This window comes from Tursiops truncatus, chromosome 4 (genome assembly GCF_011762595.2).
Source record: "Tursiops truncatus isolate mTurTru1 chromosome 4, mTurTru1.mat.Y, whole genome shotgun sequence".
Taxonomy (NCBI): domain Eukaryota; kingdom Metazoa; phylum Chordata; class Mammalia; order Artiodactyla; family Delphinidae; genus Tursiops; species Tursiops truncatus.
This window is the reverse complement of record NC_047037.1, coordinates 98,173,212-98,189,838: the sequence shown is the minus strand read 5'-3', so window position 1 is coordinate 98,189,838 and position 16,627 is coordinate 98,173,212. Positions and strand designations below refer to the sequence as shown.

The 16,627-nt window shown below is 36.8% G+C and overlaps 2 long non-coding RNA genes and 2 pseudogenes across 2 annotated transcripts in view; 2 read left to right on the top strand and 2 right to left on the bottom strand.

Moving 5' to 3' along the window:
- Positions 1 to 11,908, bottom strand: part of LOC141278487 (uncharacterized) — an 80,868-nt gene extending 68,960 nt beyond the window's left edge. Inside the window, exon 1 of the long non-coding RNA XR_012331245.1 lies at positions 11,845 to 11,908. This is a non-coding gene — a long non-coding RNA (uncharacterized lncRNA). The remainder of the gene's footprint in view (positions 1 to 11,844) is intronic.
- Positions 99 to 1,112, top strand: LOC109547779 (olfactory receptor 5H8-like; annotated as a pseudogene).
- LOC101325918 (olfactory receptor 5H2-like) lies at positions 8,139 to 9,210 on the top strand (annotated as a pseudogene).
- A 2-nt stretch (positions 11,909 to 11,910) lies between the features above and the next one.
- On the bottom strand, positions 11,911 to 14,598 carry LOC141278486 (uncharacterized). Its single transcript, XR_012331244.1, has 3 exons — positions 14,573 to 14,598; positions 13,596 to 13,649; positions 11,911 to 11,971 (listed from the first exon to the last, which is right to left on the bottom strand). It is a non-coding gene; the product is annotated as an uncharacterized lncRNA (long non-coding RNA).
- Between the last annotated feature and the right edge of the window lie 2,029 nt (positions 14,599 to 16,627).

Genomic DNA, 16,627 nt, shown 5'->3' with positions numbered 1-16,627 from the left:
TTGAGTCTAGTGTATGGTTTTATTTATAGTAGCTTAACCAAATCTTCTTTTTAAACTTCTGATAAATGTTACTTTACATTTACTGCATTGTATTTTAGAGGCCATCTAAGGATATGGAAACGGAAAATGCAACAGAGCTGACAAGAGTTTGCTCTCACAGGACTTACATACCAACCAGAGTGGCAAATCCTCTTGTCCCTGCTGTTCTTAATGCTACACCTCATCACCATGTGGGAAACCGTGGTCTGATTGCTCTCATCTGTAATGACCCTCACCTTCACATTCCCATGTACTTATTCCTTGGGAGCTTGGCTTTTGTAGATACTTGGTTATCACCCACAGTGGCCCCCAAGATGCTGGTCAACTTCTTTGCCAAGAGCAAAATGATCTCTCTCTTTGATTGCAAGATACAATTTTTTTCCCTTGCAATCTGTAACCATGGAATGTTTTTTGCTGACCACAATGGCGTATGATCGCTATGTGGCCACATGCAAACCATTACACTATCCAGTGATTATGACGACTAGGCTATGCATCTGGCTATTAGTTTTGTCATTTATAGGTGGCCTTTTCCATGCCATATTCAGATTAACTTTTTGCAATTCCATCATAGTACATCACTTTTACTGTGACATTATACCATTATTTAAGATTTCCTGTACTGATCCTTCCATTAACTTTCTGATGATTTTTATTTTCTCTGATCAATACAGTTGTTCACTATTTTCATTGTTCTTGTGTCTTACACACTTATTCTCTTTACAGTCTTAAACAAGAAGTCTGCAGAAGGCATAAGGAAGGCCTTCTCCACCTGTGGAGCCCAACTCCTATGTGTCTCTTTATACTATGGGCCTCTTCTCTTCATGTATGTGTGCCCTGCATCCACACAAGCAGATGATCAAGATATGATGGACTCTTTATTTTACACTGTCATAATTCCTTTGTTAAATCCAATTATCTACAGCCTGAGAAATAAGAAAGTCATAGATTCACTGACAAAAATGTTAAAGAGAAATGCTAATAGGTGTTCTTTTTTCATTAAAAGAACACATAATTGTACAGGTTAGATGTTGCTACGTGTTGACTAGTGTTCAAAGTTTTTTGCATTTATAATTGTCCTACTATTTTAATGACTTAAGATGTTAGTGCCTAACAAATTCCTTAAAGTATTTGCATATCTTATTCAAAAATATGTAAGGAGGGGGTGCAGGCAAGATGGCGGACTAGGAGGACGCGGAATTTGCGTCCACATTCCCTGTCGACTAGGGCACCTACCAGGCACTGGTAGGGTACCATGGACACCTAGGGTACGGGAGGAACCCCCAGCGACTGGGTAGGACATGGAGCATGGAGGGAGTAAAGGGGGAGGAGAAGTGGAGGCGGGACGGGACTGGCACTCCTGAGGGGTAGCTGGGGGAGGAGAAGGGATTCCCACGCCCGAAGGGGGAAATTGCGGGACCATTGGGAGGACAGAGGATCAAAAGGGAGCATAGCCAGGTTTCCCCTGCCCACCTGGGGCCCCAGGAACCTGCTGAGATCCTGGGCCTGATCCTCTGCCCACCGAGGCCCCCTCCAGCCACGCAGGTCCTGAAGGAGTGGGGGGAGGGAAGAGGCAGCAAGAGTAAAGGATGGACCTACAGGCCGGCACCTCTGAGGGGCGGCTGGGGGAGGGGAGGAGTTTCTACACCCAGCAGGATCCATCCATGGTTAGGGGTCCAGAGGGGATGGGGGAGACCCTGTGGGAGACCCTGAGAGGGTAACGGAGGAATGGAAAGGAACGTGGCCAGCACTTTCCCTGTCCACTTAGGCACTGGGGAGCCTGTTGGGCTCTCAGGCCTAATCCTCTGCCCTCGGAGCTTCCCTCTTACCGCAGAGAGCCCAAGCCCTGTCCCTACACCCCCACCCAGGGCCCTACCTCTATACTCAGAGACCCCCTCCAATGTGCTGGGCCTAAACCCCACCCACACACCCTCACCCAAGGCCCTACCTCCAAACTCCAGAACCCCACACTCCACTCATGCTGCCTTTCCCCTTCCACGCAGGTCCTAAGCAGAGGCCCTGCACCTCGCTTTAACATCGCCCTGCCTAGGCCCCGCCCCAAAGGCCTTTTCTGGCTGTGTGCGTCCTGAGCCTAAGTCCTGCCTAGGCCCCACCCCTGCCTAAGTTCCACCCCCGCCTAAACTCCACGCCCCCTATAGCCAAGGACTTTTTTTTTCTTCTTCTTCTTTTAGGTTGGGGTTCTGTTTTACCTTGTTGTTGTTGACACATTTATATTTTTATTTTTTCTAATAAATCTTTTATTTTTCAAAATTTATTTTATTCTTTATACTTTGTTATTGTTCTGCTCCTTTTGGCTTGTTCCCCCCCCTTTTTTTTTCTGTTTTCTGTTGTGGTTTTGTTTTACCTTGTTGCAGTTGTTTCAATTATATTTTTATTTTTCATAATATATTTTTTACCTTTCTAATTTTATTTTTTATTCTTTGTTATTGTACTGCTCCTTTTTTTCTTTTTTTTTTTTTTTTCCACTGAGCCACGTGGCTTGTGGGATCTTGGTTCCCAGGCTGGAGGTTGGGCCTCCAAACAAACAAAAAGCAAAAGCCCAAACAAAATTTGTCCTCAAAAATTATATTAAGATTTAAAGGGTTTTCTCTTCTAAATGTTAGAAAAACTAAAGTATAAAAGCAAGCTTTTAATCTACTCTGATATACTTCAGAAAATTTTACACAATTTTCTTAGAATCAGAAAAATTGTAGATGAGTCCCTTCAGATTAGGAATACCACTAACCTGGACTGATTCCAATTATGAGTACTGATATATGCATAGCATTAACAAAAACCTGGAGATGCTGATCAAGCATATTGAGATATAAAATGTTAAAAATTCTACATTTATAAACAAAAACACTTATTGATCCTTACAATTATGAAAGAAAAAAATAATTTACTGAGAACCTACTATCTGCTAGGCACTAAGCTAGAACTCATATATATTACCTACTAAAGAGTTAGACATGATTTTTCACGATTTTCCTCAGTAAAAAATTTCATACTTTGAAATATCAAGGAAAGGATTTATTACCAAAAGACCAAATCTAGAAATAATAAGCAGATTAACTGATGTATGTGATTCTCTGATTATTTGCCTTTTGGCCTCAATCCATTTTCCAACTTCCTCTCCTGTGTTTTGTTTTATAATTAGGGACCACTGTAAACTCTATTTCCCAGACTCCCTCCCTTTCAAATGTCTTCTGGCTAGATTTGGACAATGATGAGCACTGTAACTAAAGAGTGGGGGGAAACCCACAATATTTCTGCCCTGTTCCACTGCTGTAGGGAGTGTCTCCAGCACAAGCTGCATCTTATCACTGAGTCCACCTCCTGCAGGGAAACTGCTCATGCGGGTCAAATCATGGGTTCTGTTAACTAACCACTCATCCTCATGGGATCTTCCTACCATTAGTAATCTCTGGGCTGCCTTACTATTCCCTGTTTGACTTTTTGATTTTACAACACTTTCAAACCATTTGCTAAATTAAATTTCCTCTTCTTAACTAGTGGGTAAGGTCTTTGTTTTCATGAATTGTTCCTCTTACAATGACTACATAAAATTTTAAAACTTTTATATAATAATAAAATAGAAGAGTTAACAGCCACATAAAAATACAAGAAAAGATATTTAAGACATTTATGAGGGAAAGAAAAAGTTTAATACCTTTAATATATAAGGAACTCTTACAATTCATTAAAACATGCAAACATCTGAATGGAAGGAAGGGCCACTGAACATTCAACTGAAGAATTAAAAATATCCAATAAGTTTAAGAAGTATATTTAACTTATTTCAATTTAAATAAATGAAATTTAAAATTTTTGTTTTATTTATTTTACTTCTATGGGTGAGGGGAAAGAAGAGCTACCAGTTTGGAAAACATTTAAAAGGATAATGATAGCCAATTTGTGGGAATATAATGGAGCAGTTGTACTGCTAAGATTGATAGTCTTTATGAGGACAGTAAACAAAATAGATTAGATTGGGAGTGGCCACAACTGGGGAAGAATCTTGATCATGGGACTTAGAGGTCATCCGGGCCCAGGGTAGAGCCTGGGTGGGACAGTGGTGGTCATTGATGGCACTTACTAAAGTGGCACCTCAGAAGCCACCCAGATCTCTTAGCAGAGCCATGGACACCTACACAGGCAGCACACTGAACCTCTGTGCATGTGACCCACTCATTTTAACACTCCCCTCTGCTGGGGCAAAGGTTCTAGCACAGGGAGAGGGAAAAAGACACACTTAAAGGGAACAGGGCCCCCTCAAAGCCCAATCCTCATGGCTTCTAAAAAAATAAATAATAAAACATAAATAAACAATTTACCAGATAAAAAATTCAAACATTGGTAGGAAAAATGTGAACTGAATTGGGGAAAATAATTGATCTAAACACTGAACAATTTGACAAGGGACTAGAATGCAAAAACGACCCAGTCAAAAATGAATAATTTAATAGCTGAAATAAAAAACACACTAGAAGAAATGAATAGCAGACCAACTGATACAGAAGAATGCATAAGTGATTTGGAAGACAGAATAATGAAAATCAACCAAACAGAACAATAGGAAGAAAAACAAGTTTAAAAAATAAAAGCACTCTGGAATACCATGAAGTGTTTCTACATTCACATTATAGGGGTTCCAGAAGGAGAAAATAGAGAAAATGGTGGAAAAAATGTATTTGAGGAAACTGTAGTTGAAAATTTCCCAAACCTGAAGAAGGAATAGATATCCAGGTACATGAAGCACAGTGGGTCCCAAAGAAGATGAACCCAAATAGACCCATACCAAGACATGTCCTAACAAAAGTTAAAGAGAGAACTCTAAGGCAGCAACAAAAAGGAGAGCCATATTCAAATGAATCCCCATAAGACTATCAGCTGATTTCTTTGCAGAAACTTTGCAGGCCAGAAGAGAGTAGCATAATGTATTCAAAGTCCTGAAAGGGAAAAACTTGAAACCTAGGATACTCTACCCCTCAAGATTATGATTTAGAATAGAATGAGAGATAAAGAAATTCTCAAACAAGCAAAAACTAAAGAAATTCATCAATACTCAAATGGTGAAGGGTCTTCTCCGAATGGAAAAGAAATAAGAACCTGTAAGAAAGGGAAAAAATCTCACTAGGAAAGGCAAATATATAGTAAGGAGGGAGGACCAATCAATTAAATAAGCCAGTGTGCAGATTAAAAGACAAAAAATTGTAAAAGCAACTTTAACTACAGTAAATAGTCAAGGGATAAGCATGAAGATATAAAATATGACATCAAATACACAAAATGTTAGGTAGAGGAGTAAAAATGTAGATCTTTTAGACTGTGTTTGAGTGTAAACAACTACCAGTTTAACGCAAGTAGACATACAGGTCAACATTTAGGAATCCCATGGTAGCCACAAATCAAAAATGTACAATAGATTCACACACACACACACACACACACACAAAGAATGCAAGCATAATCTTAAAGAAAATAATAAAACCACAAAGGAAGAAAAAAGAAGAAAGAATGAACAGAGAAGAACTACAAAAACAACCAGAAAACAAGTAACAAAATGTCAATAATTACTGTAAGTGACAATGGACCAAATGCTCCAATCAAAAGACAAAGAATGGCTCATTGGACCCTTCAATAGGCTGCTTTCAAGAGACTGCTTTCAGGGATAAAGACAAACAGACTGAAAAGGAAGAGTTGGAAAAAGATATTTCATATAAACAGAAATGACCAGTAAGTGGGGGTTAGCAATATTCACATCAGACAAAATAGACTTTAAAACAAAGGCTATAATGAAAGACAGAGAAGGGCATTATATTATGATCAAAGTATTAATACAAGAAGATATTATACTCATTAACATATATGCACCCAATACAAGAGCACCTAAATATATCAAACAAATACTAGCAGACATAAAGGGAGAAATTGAAAATAATACAATAATAGTAGGGTACTTTAACAGCCCACTTACATCAATGGACAGATCATCCAGACAGAAAAGCAATAAGGCAACAGTGGTCTTAAATGACATGTAAGCCAAGTAGAACTTAATAGATATATACAGGACACTTCAGCTAAAAATAGCAGAATATACTTTCTTTTCAAGTGCATATGGAATGTTCCCCAGGACAAGACTACAGGCTAGGCCACAAAACAAGTCTCAACAAAATTAAGAGAATAGAAATTATATAAAGCATTTTTTCCAACCACAACATTATGAAACTAGAAGTCAATTACAAGAAGAAAAATGAGAAAAGAACAAACAAGTGGGGATGACAGAACATGCTACTAAAAAACCAATGGGTCAATGATGAAATCAAAGCAGAAATCAGAAAGTACCTTGAGACAAATGAAAATGGAAGCACAACACTCCAAAATCTATATGATTCAGCGAAAGCATTTCTAAGAGGAGGCTTTATAGCCATTCAGGCCATTCTCAATAACAAACAAACAAACAAAAAGCAAATAAACAACCTAACCTACCAACTAAAAGATTTAGAAAAAGAAGAACAAAGCCCAAAGTTAGCAGAAGGAAGGAAATAATAAAGGTCAGAGAGGAAATAAACAAAACAGAGATCAAAATGACAATAGAAAAGATCAAAGAAATCTAGAACTGGTTCTTTGATATGATAAAAAATTGATAAACCATTAACCAGGCTAACCAATAAGAAAAGAAAGGACCCAAATAAATAAAATAAGAAATGAAAGCGGAGAAATAACAGCTCATAACACAGAGATCCAAAAAATCTTAAGAGAATACTACAAATGGTCATGTGCCAACACATTGGACAACCTAGAAAAAATGGGCAAATTTCTTGAAATATACACCCTGCCAAAACTGAATCAAGAAGAAACAAGCAATTTGAACAGACTGGTCACCAGTAGTGAAATAGAATCTGTAATTTTTAAAAGTCCCTTCAAACAAAATACAGGACCAATGGTCCTGCATCTTCTTGATTCAGTTTTGGCAGGGTGTATATTTCAAGAAATTTGCCCCCCTGCCAAAACTGAATCAAGTAGAAACAGGCAATTTAAAGATGTAGACATAGAGAATGGACTTGAGGACACGGGGTGGGAGGGGGAAGCTGGGGTGAAGGGAGGGTAGCATTGATATATATACACTACCGAATGTAAAATAGCTAGTGGGAAGCAGCAGCATAGCACAGGGAGATCAGCTTAGTGCTTTGTGACCACCTAGAGGGGTGGGATAGGGAGGATGGGAGGGAAGCTCAAGAGGGAGGGGATATGGGGACATATGTATGCATATGGCTTATTCACTATGGCGTACAACAGAAACTAACAGTATTGTGAAGCAATTATACTCCAATAAAGATCTATTAAAAAAAAATAGTACAGGACCAGACAGCTTCACTGGGGAATTGTACTAAACATATAAAGAAGAGGTAATACCTAAACTTCTCAACCCATTTCAAAAACTGAAGTGGAGGGAACACTCCCAAATTCATCCTATGAGGCCACCACTATCCTGATACCAAAACCAGACAAAGACACTAAAGAAAGAAACTAATAAGCCAATATCTTTGATGAAGATAGATGCAAAAATCCTCAACAAAATATTAGCAAACCATATCCAACAAATATAAAAAGGATCATATACCATGATCAAGTTGGGTTTATTCCAGGGATGAAAAGATGGTTCAGTATTCACAAATAATGTGATACACCATATTAATAAAAGGAATGATAAAAATCATATGATCATCTCAATAGATGCAGAAAAAGCACTTGCCAAGATTCAACATCTATTCATGATAAAAACTCTCCTCAAAGTGGGTATAAAGGGAACATATCTCAACATAATAAAGTCCATAAATTTAGCACATATTTAGAATGTCTTTCATTTTTCTAAGTCTGTCCATTGATTCACATTTTTTGAATTTAAATGATTGCATTTATTTCCATCCCCCCCGCAAAGAAAAGATCCCATCTATTAAGGAGGTATAATAAACAAAATTAAGAGGAAATTCTGAAGTGCATGTTTCATTTCAACTCTCTTCCTCCATAGTTTCACTTTATAATTTCTTACTGACTATTCCTTTCATTTACTCCATGTATTTCAGACACTGCCCAGTGAGGATATGGAAAAAGAAAATGCAATGTTACTGATAGAGTTTATTTTCATAGGACTTACATATCAACAAAAATGGCAAATCCCCTTGTTACTGGTATTCTTGGTGATATATCTCATCACTGTCATGGGGCACCTTGGTCTGATTGCTCTTTTATGTAATGACCTTCATCTTCACATCCCCATATACTTATTCCTTGGGAATTTGGCTTTTGTGGATGCCTGGATATCATCCACAGTGACCTCCTCCTGGCCCCAGCCAGATGCTGGTGAATTTCTTTGCCAAGAGCAAAATGATATCTCTCACTGAATGGAAGATACAATTTTTTCCCTTTGTAATCAGTGTAACCACAAAATGGGTTTTGTTGGTAACAATGGCATATGATCGCTGTGTGACCATATGCAAACCGTTACATTATCTAGTAATTCTAACCAATAGACTAAGCATCCAGCTGTTGGTTTTGTCATTTTTAGGTGGCCTTGTTCATGCCATACTTCATAATGTTTTTAAATTCAGATTAACGTTCTATAATTCTATCATAATACAGGACATATACTGTGACATTGTACCATTGTTTAAAATTTCCTGTACTGACCCTTCCATTAATTTTCTGATTGTATTTATTTTCTCTGGGTCAATACAGTTGTGCATAATTCTGACTGTTCTTGTCCCTTATAAAGTTGCTCTCTTTACAATATTAAAAAAGAAGTCTGTACAAGGCATAAGGAAAGCCTTCTACACAAGTGGAGCCCATCTCTTAACTATCTCTTTATACTATGACCCTCTATTCTCCATGTATGTGCTCCCTGGATCTGCAGAAGCAGATGCCCAAGATACAGTGGACTCTCTATTTTGAACTGTCATAATTCCTTTGTTAAATCCAGTGATCTATAGTCTGGGAAATAAGAAAATCATAGGTTCTCTGGCAAAAATGCTAAAGAAAATGCTTAGATCTCATACTAATATCTGTTCTCCATTCATTAAAAGTCACATAAGTGTGCAGATTAGACATGTGTTGATTAGTGTTCAAAGTTTTTGCACTTACAATTGCCCTAGAGATTTTACAACTTAAGGTAGGAGTACTAATAAATATATTAAAATATGTGCATATATTAGTCAAAAGTATAAAAACCATAGAAAAATTTAATCAAGTGTTCAAGTCAAATTAATTAAAGAGGAAAACAAATTAATATATTTTACACATATGTTCTCAATGTGGCTCCATAAATGCATGATGCACTATAACAGCACAACTGCTCTGAAAAAAAACTGAAAAAAAACTGAATATGATTTTTTGATAGTAAAACAGCTGTGCAGCCTGGAAGCTCATATCATGTTTACCTCCACAGTGGAGGCAGGTTTGTGTTTAAGGAAACAGAGGCCAATTACAGGAATTTTGCTAGCCACCAAAAGGACTTTCATTACATTCTATTTGGGACATGGTGAAATTTATTTCTTGTGGGGACTTAATTCTCATATTACACAGAGAAATCAGCAGAAATGAGAAGGCAATAAGAAAAAATGAGAAAGGAATTAAATAAGTGAAAGAACAAATTGTAAGAGGATGCTTTTAGCTAAGTGTGTGTCTATAAATAATGAGAAGAGGGAAGCTGCCTCTCACTGTCTATGATGCCTTGAAAGGCACTGTCCGGTTTTCTTGTATGTTGTATGGTAATCTGAAAAGCTTTACTAATTCAGAAAGCTAAGAGATGAGATTTCAGATTTAATTGGGATGGGCATAGAGAAGAAAAGAGAAATGATAGAATAGGAAGGAAATGGATTAACCCTTCCTACAATTTAAAAATAAAGAAACTGATAAGAAAAAAAAGAAGTAACATGTAAAGGTTATTAGAATATATTGTTGAGTAAAAGAGGCTTCATATGCGTATTACCAAAGTTCAAATAGTTTTAAGATGATATGATATTGGTGAGTCCAGTGAGTAGCTAGAAAAGACATAAAAATGAACAAGAGTTGTTCCCCCAAAGTCCCCCAAATCATGGGGGCATGATTTGTGCCCCCCAAAGTCCTTAAATGTTAGCTTTTGTCTCACTCCATACTCTATGAATAATAAGTGATTCATCTTCAGGTCCATCCCTGACCTTCCAATCTCACCACTGATTCCATACACATTCCTACCGACACGACTGAGGCCCTCACCCTAAAATTACTCATATTTGTCATTTGCAATAGTCTTGTTACTTCCTTTATACTATGTTGATATTCTCTTACTTTCCAAACATTAGTGTCAGATTATTCTTCATAAACAAAACTCTGATTAAATAATATTCCTCTTCAATAAATTTTAGTGGATTGCCATTGCTACCAGATTGTGTGTATATATGGTACATGTATGCAGAACTTCATATATGAATAGACATGTTTAATTTTCAGATCTATGTATAGATAACATGATATATAAACACACCTACATCTAAATATATTACCTTGCATTTGCTTATGCTGGCATTATTTGAGGACTTTCCCCCCAGATTTGATTTAATTCTGAAATCTCTGCCTCCACAATTTTCCTAATGGACCATATGTTATACCCAAAATGAATTACTGACAGCCTCTGCACAAACTTTCCTCTCAGGTACATGGTTTTGTTCATACAGGTCTGTCCACTGAGAATGCTCTCTACAGGTACATCTGTCTTTGTTTACAATTGAAATGGTCCTTTCTTCAAAGTCTACCTTAAATGCTACAGTTTCCATGATGCATTTCCAGATTACCTCAGAGAGAATAGGAATGCTTCCTCGTTAGAAACACTGAGTAGTTTATTTGTTCTTTTAGACCACAAATGACCTTGTGTAATACTTATTTTTGGCCTACAGACTTAAAAGTTTGATTATTCTTCAATCTTTTGTGGTACTTAGCACAGCTGTTTACACACATGAGGTCCTAAATAAGTATTTATGAAATATACAAACAATTGAAATAAATATGACTTCAAAAATACTTCAGATGAAGTAAGAGTGCATCCATTATTTTCAATCTTGTAATGAGTTCAGGGAGATCACTTTGCCTGGGATGGCTACTGCATGTCAGTTCACCACCCTGTTTCTTTTAAGATAATCACAAGTATCATACACATAAAGTGAATTAATCTTATTCTTTTTATCATGAGGATTAGCTCCTGGGATATATCAGGAGAAGCCCTTTAGTTAGATCTTTGGATTAAAGTATTTCTAACAATGTCATTATTACATATTTCAGGAGGTGGGTACAAGATTAGAACTGGTCAACTTCCAGGAGAGATACATTGATTTCACTAGAAAAAAATTAGTTGTCAGGCTGGATCAAATTTTGGACCACCATTCTCAAAGAAGTTTCATATACAAGTTATTCCTTGTGCTATAAAAATATGATGATACCTTGTTTGAGAAGGTACCTTCTAAGTCAGCTTCATTTGGGGGTTACAGTTAACAACTGCATCATGATATTTCCATTTATTTTTCAATATAAAGAATGTGGTTCACTAAATATTCAGTGTTTGTATTAGTCAGTATTGTCCAGGATAGTACCAATAGGAAATCTATATCTATATCTATCTCCACAATACATATACACACATACATACACATACATGTAGACAGATATAGAGATCAACCTATATCACTCTCTATATAAATCTACATCTTCATGTACTTCCATATCCATATCTACACCTATATCTAAAGACTTGTACTATTAGATGTGACTCACCTTATTATGGAGGCTTAGGAGACCCATGATTTGCTATCTGCAAGGTAGAGATCCAGGAAAGCTGACGGTAGTTTTAGGCTTGAAATTGGAGAGCCAATGGTATATATTCCACTACATGTATGAAACCCTGAGAAACAAGAGCATGGAGGGCAAAATAAGATTCATGTTCCTGATCAATCAGCCTTCCTCTGCCTTTCTGTTCCATTCAAGCCCATAATGGATGAGATGACACCCACCCACAAAGGGTGCTGCAATCAACTTTACTTAGTCCACTAGTTCAGTACTAATCTGTTCTAGAAACACCCTCACAGACACACAAAAAAATAATGTTAACTGGATATCTGGGCATCCCTAGGCCATGTCAACTTGACACAAAAAATTAACCATCACAAGTCCACCTGTTGTCAACTTGGCTACCACACATAATTTCTTAAACTACATTTAAACTTCAAACAGAGACAATAGGTTACCTGGGCCAACATGGCAGAGTACAAAAACCCTGAGCTCACCTCTTCTTACAGACACATAAAAATTACATCTATTTACAGAACATGATAAGAAAGACCAGAATCTACCAGAAAATATCTACAACTAAAGATATAAAGAAGGAACCACATAGAGATAGGTAACAGGGGCAGAGTTGTGGTATAATCAAGACCTGTACCCCTATATAGATTGCTATATATAAACCTCATGGTAACCACAAACCAAGAATCATAATAGATACAACACACAAAAATAGAAAGGAATCCAAACATAACACTAAAAACAGTATTCAAATCATAAGGGAAGAAAACAAAAGAAGAAAGGAACAAAAATGAAGTACAAAAACAACCCTGAAACAATTAACAAAATAGCAGTAAGTACATACTATCAAGAATTACTTTAAATGTAAAAGGACCAAATGCTCTAATCCAAAGATGTAGAATGGCTGAAGGGATACAAAAACAACACCCATATTTATCCTGCCTACAAGACACTCCCATCAGATCTAAAGACACACAGTGACTGAAAAAGTATAAAAAAGTTATTCCATGCAAATGGAAATCAAAATAAAGTTAGGGTAGCAATACTTATATCAGACAAAATAGACTTTAAAACAAGGACTGTAATAGGAGACAAAGAAGTACATAACATAATGATCAAGGGATCAATCCAAGAAGATACAACAATTGTAAATATGTATGCACCCAACATAGGAGCACCTCAATACATAAAGCAAATATTGGTGAACATAAAGGGAGATATTGATAATAACACAATAATAGTAGGGGACATTGACACTCCACTTACATCAATGGATGGATCATCCAGACAGAAAATCAGTAAGGAAACACTGGCCTTAAAGGACACATTAGACTGAATGAACTTAATAGATATGTATATAGAACATTCCATCCCATAACAGAAGAAAACACATTGTTTCAAGTACACTTAGAACATTCTCCAGGATACATCACACATGGTAGGGCACAAAACAAGCCTCAGGAAATTTAAGAAAGTTGAAATCATATGAAGCATTCTGACCACAATGCTATGAGACTAGAAATCAATAATGAGAAAAAAATCCCCCAGAAAACACAAACATGTGGAAGCTAAACAACATGCTACTAAACAATGGATCAATGATGAAATCAAAGAAGAAATTTTAAAAAACAGGAAAAAATGAAAATGAAAACACAGTGATCCAAAATCTATGGGACGCATCAAAAGCAGTTATTAGAGGAAAGTTTATGGCGAAACAAGCTTACCTCAGGAAGTAAGAAAAATCTCAGATAAACAACCCATCCTTACACCTAAAGGAACTAGAAAAAAGGAACAAACAAAAACCAAAGTTACTAGAAGGAATGAAATCATACAGATCAGAGCAGAAATAAATGAAACAGAGACTAAAAGAAAAAAATAGAAAAGATCAACGGAACTAAAAACTGGTTCTTTGAAAAGATAAACAAAACTGTTAAACCTTTAGCTAGACTCATCAAGAGAAAAAGAGAGAGGGCCTGAATCAATGAACCAGAAATGAAAAAGAAGAAGTGAAAATCAACACCACAGAATTACAAAAGATCATAAGAGATTATTATGAACAACTATATGCCAATAAAATGGACAACCTAGAAGAATATGATAAATGCCTAGAAATGTACAATCTCCCAAGACAGAACCAGGAAGAAACAGAAAATATGAACAGACCAATTGCCAGTACAGAAATTGAATCAGTTAAAAAAAAAAAAAAAGAAACTCCCAACAAACAAAAGTCCAGGACCAGAGAGCTTCACAGGTGAATTCTACCAAACATTTAGAGAAGAGTTAACACCCATTCTTCTCAAATTATTCTAAAAAATTACAGAGGAAGGAAAGCTTCCAAACTCATTTTACATTGCCAGGATTACCCTGATATCAAAACCAGAAAAATATATCACACACAAAAAAATTACAGTTCAATATCAATGATGAACATAGAGGCAGAAAAATTTTCAAATAAATATTAGCAAACCAAATTCAACAATACATTAAAAGAGTCATACACCATGATCAAGTGGGATTTATCCCAAGTATGCAAGGATGGTTCAAATTCTGCAACTCAATCAATGTGATACACCACAGCAAAAAAATTGAAGAATAAAAATCATATGATCATCTCAATACATTCAGAAAAAACCTTCTGAAAAAAATTTAACATCAATTTATGAAAAATACTCTCCAGAAAGTGGGTATAGAGGTTACATACCTCAATATAATAAAAGCCATAAATGCTAAGCCCACAGCTTACATCATACTCAATGGTGAAAAGCTAAAAGCATCTCCACTAAGATCAAGAACAAGAGATACTATGCTCTATTGCCTGGAGGGAGGAGAATCAAAAAATCTATGAAAATATGTTAACACCACATTAGCAATTAATAAATAGTTGGTAGAGATATTTTGAGACTATAAACTATCTTGTTTCTCCTTTAAGTTTTGCATCACTGGATCTTGCCTGTAGCAATTATTACTTTTTACTTTCATAGCAATTTTCTATTTCCCTGATGTTTTCTACATGTATTAACTGGAAAATATAACTTATAAATAGATATAAAACCCTTGGCTTACACTCTTTTCCTTGAATTTATTGACAATAAATTATTGACAATAGTGATCCACTATTATCTATTTTTTTAACATCTTTATTAGAGTATAATTGCTTTACAATGGTGTGTCAGTTTCTGCTATAGAACAAAGTGAATCAGTTATATATATACATATGTCCCTGTATCTCTTCCCTCTTGCATCTCCCTTCCTCTTACATCTCCCTCCCGCCCACCCTCCCTATCCCACCCCTCTAGGTGGTCACAAAGCACCGAGCTGATTTCCCTGTGCTAGGCGGCTGCTTCCCACTAGCTATCTATTTTACGTTTGGTAGTATATATATGTCCATGCCACTCTCTCACTTTGTCCCAGCTTAACCTTCCCCCTCCCCATATCCTCAAGTCCATTCTCTAGCAGGTCTGCATCTTTATTCCCATCTTGCCCCTAGGTTCTTCTGACCATTTTCTTTCATTTTTTTTTTTTTTTTAGATTCCATATATATGTGTTAGCATACGGTATTTGTTTTTCTCTTTCTGACTTACTTCACTCTGTATGACAGTCTCTAGCTCCATCCACCTCACTACAAAAACTGTTAAGTTACTTTTTATGATTGAGTAATATTCCATTGTATATATGTGCCACATCTTCTTTATCCATTCATCTGTTGATGGACACTTAGGTTGATTCTATGCCCTGGCTACTGTAAATAGAGCTGCAATGAACAGTTTGGTACATGACTCTTTTTGAATTATGGTTTTCTCAGGGTATATGCCCAGTAGTGGGATGGCTGGGTCGCATGGTAGTTCTATTTTTAGTTTTTTAAGGAAACTCCATACTGTTTGCCATAGTGGCTGTATCAATTTACATTCCCACCAACAGTGCAACAAGGTTCCCTTTTCTCCACCCTCTTCAACACTTATTGTTTGTAGATTTTTTGACGATGGCCATTCTGACCGGTGTGAGATGATATCTCATTGTAGTTTTTTTTTTTTCTTTGCGGTACGGGGGCCCTTCACTGTTGTGGCCTCTCCTGTTGCAGAACACAGGCTCCAGACGCGCAGGCACAGCGGCCATGGCTCATGGGCCCAGCCACTCTGTGGCATGTGGGATCTTCCCGTACCAGGGCAGGAACCCGTGTCCCCTGCATCAGCAGGCAGACTCTCAACCACTGCGCCACCAGGGAAGCCCTCATTGTAGTTTTGATTTGCATTTCTCTAATGATTAATGATGTTGAGCATTCTTTCATGTGTTTGTTGACAATCTGTATATCTTCTTTGGAGAAATGTCTATTTAGGTCTTCTGTCCATTTTTCGATTGGGTTGTTTTTTTGATATTGAGCCACATGAGTTGCTTGTATGTTTTCGAGATTAATCCTTTGTCAGTTGCATCATTTGCAAATATTTCCTCCCATTCTGAGGGTTGTCTTCATCTTCTTTATGGTTTCCTTTGCTGTGCAAAAGCTTTGAAGTTTCATTAGGTCCCATTTATTTTTGTTTTTATTTCCATTTCACTAGAAGGTGGGTCAAAAAGGATCTTGCTGCGATTTATGTCATAGAGGGTTCTGCCTATGTTTTCCTCTAAGAGTTTCATGGTGTCTGGCCTCATGTTTAGATCGTTAATCCATTTTGAGTTTATTTCTGTGTATGGTGTTAGAGAGTGTGTTCTAATTTCATTCTTTTACATGTAGCTGTCCAGTTTTCCCAGCACCACTTATTGA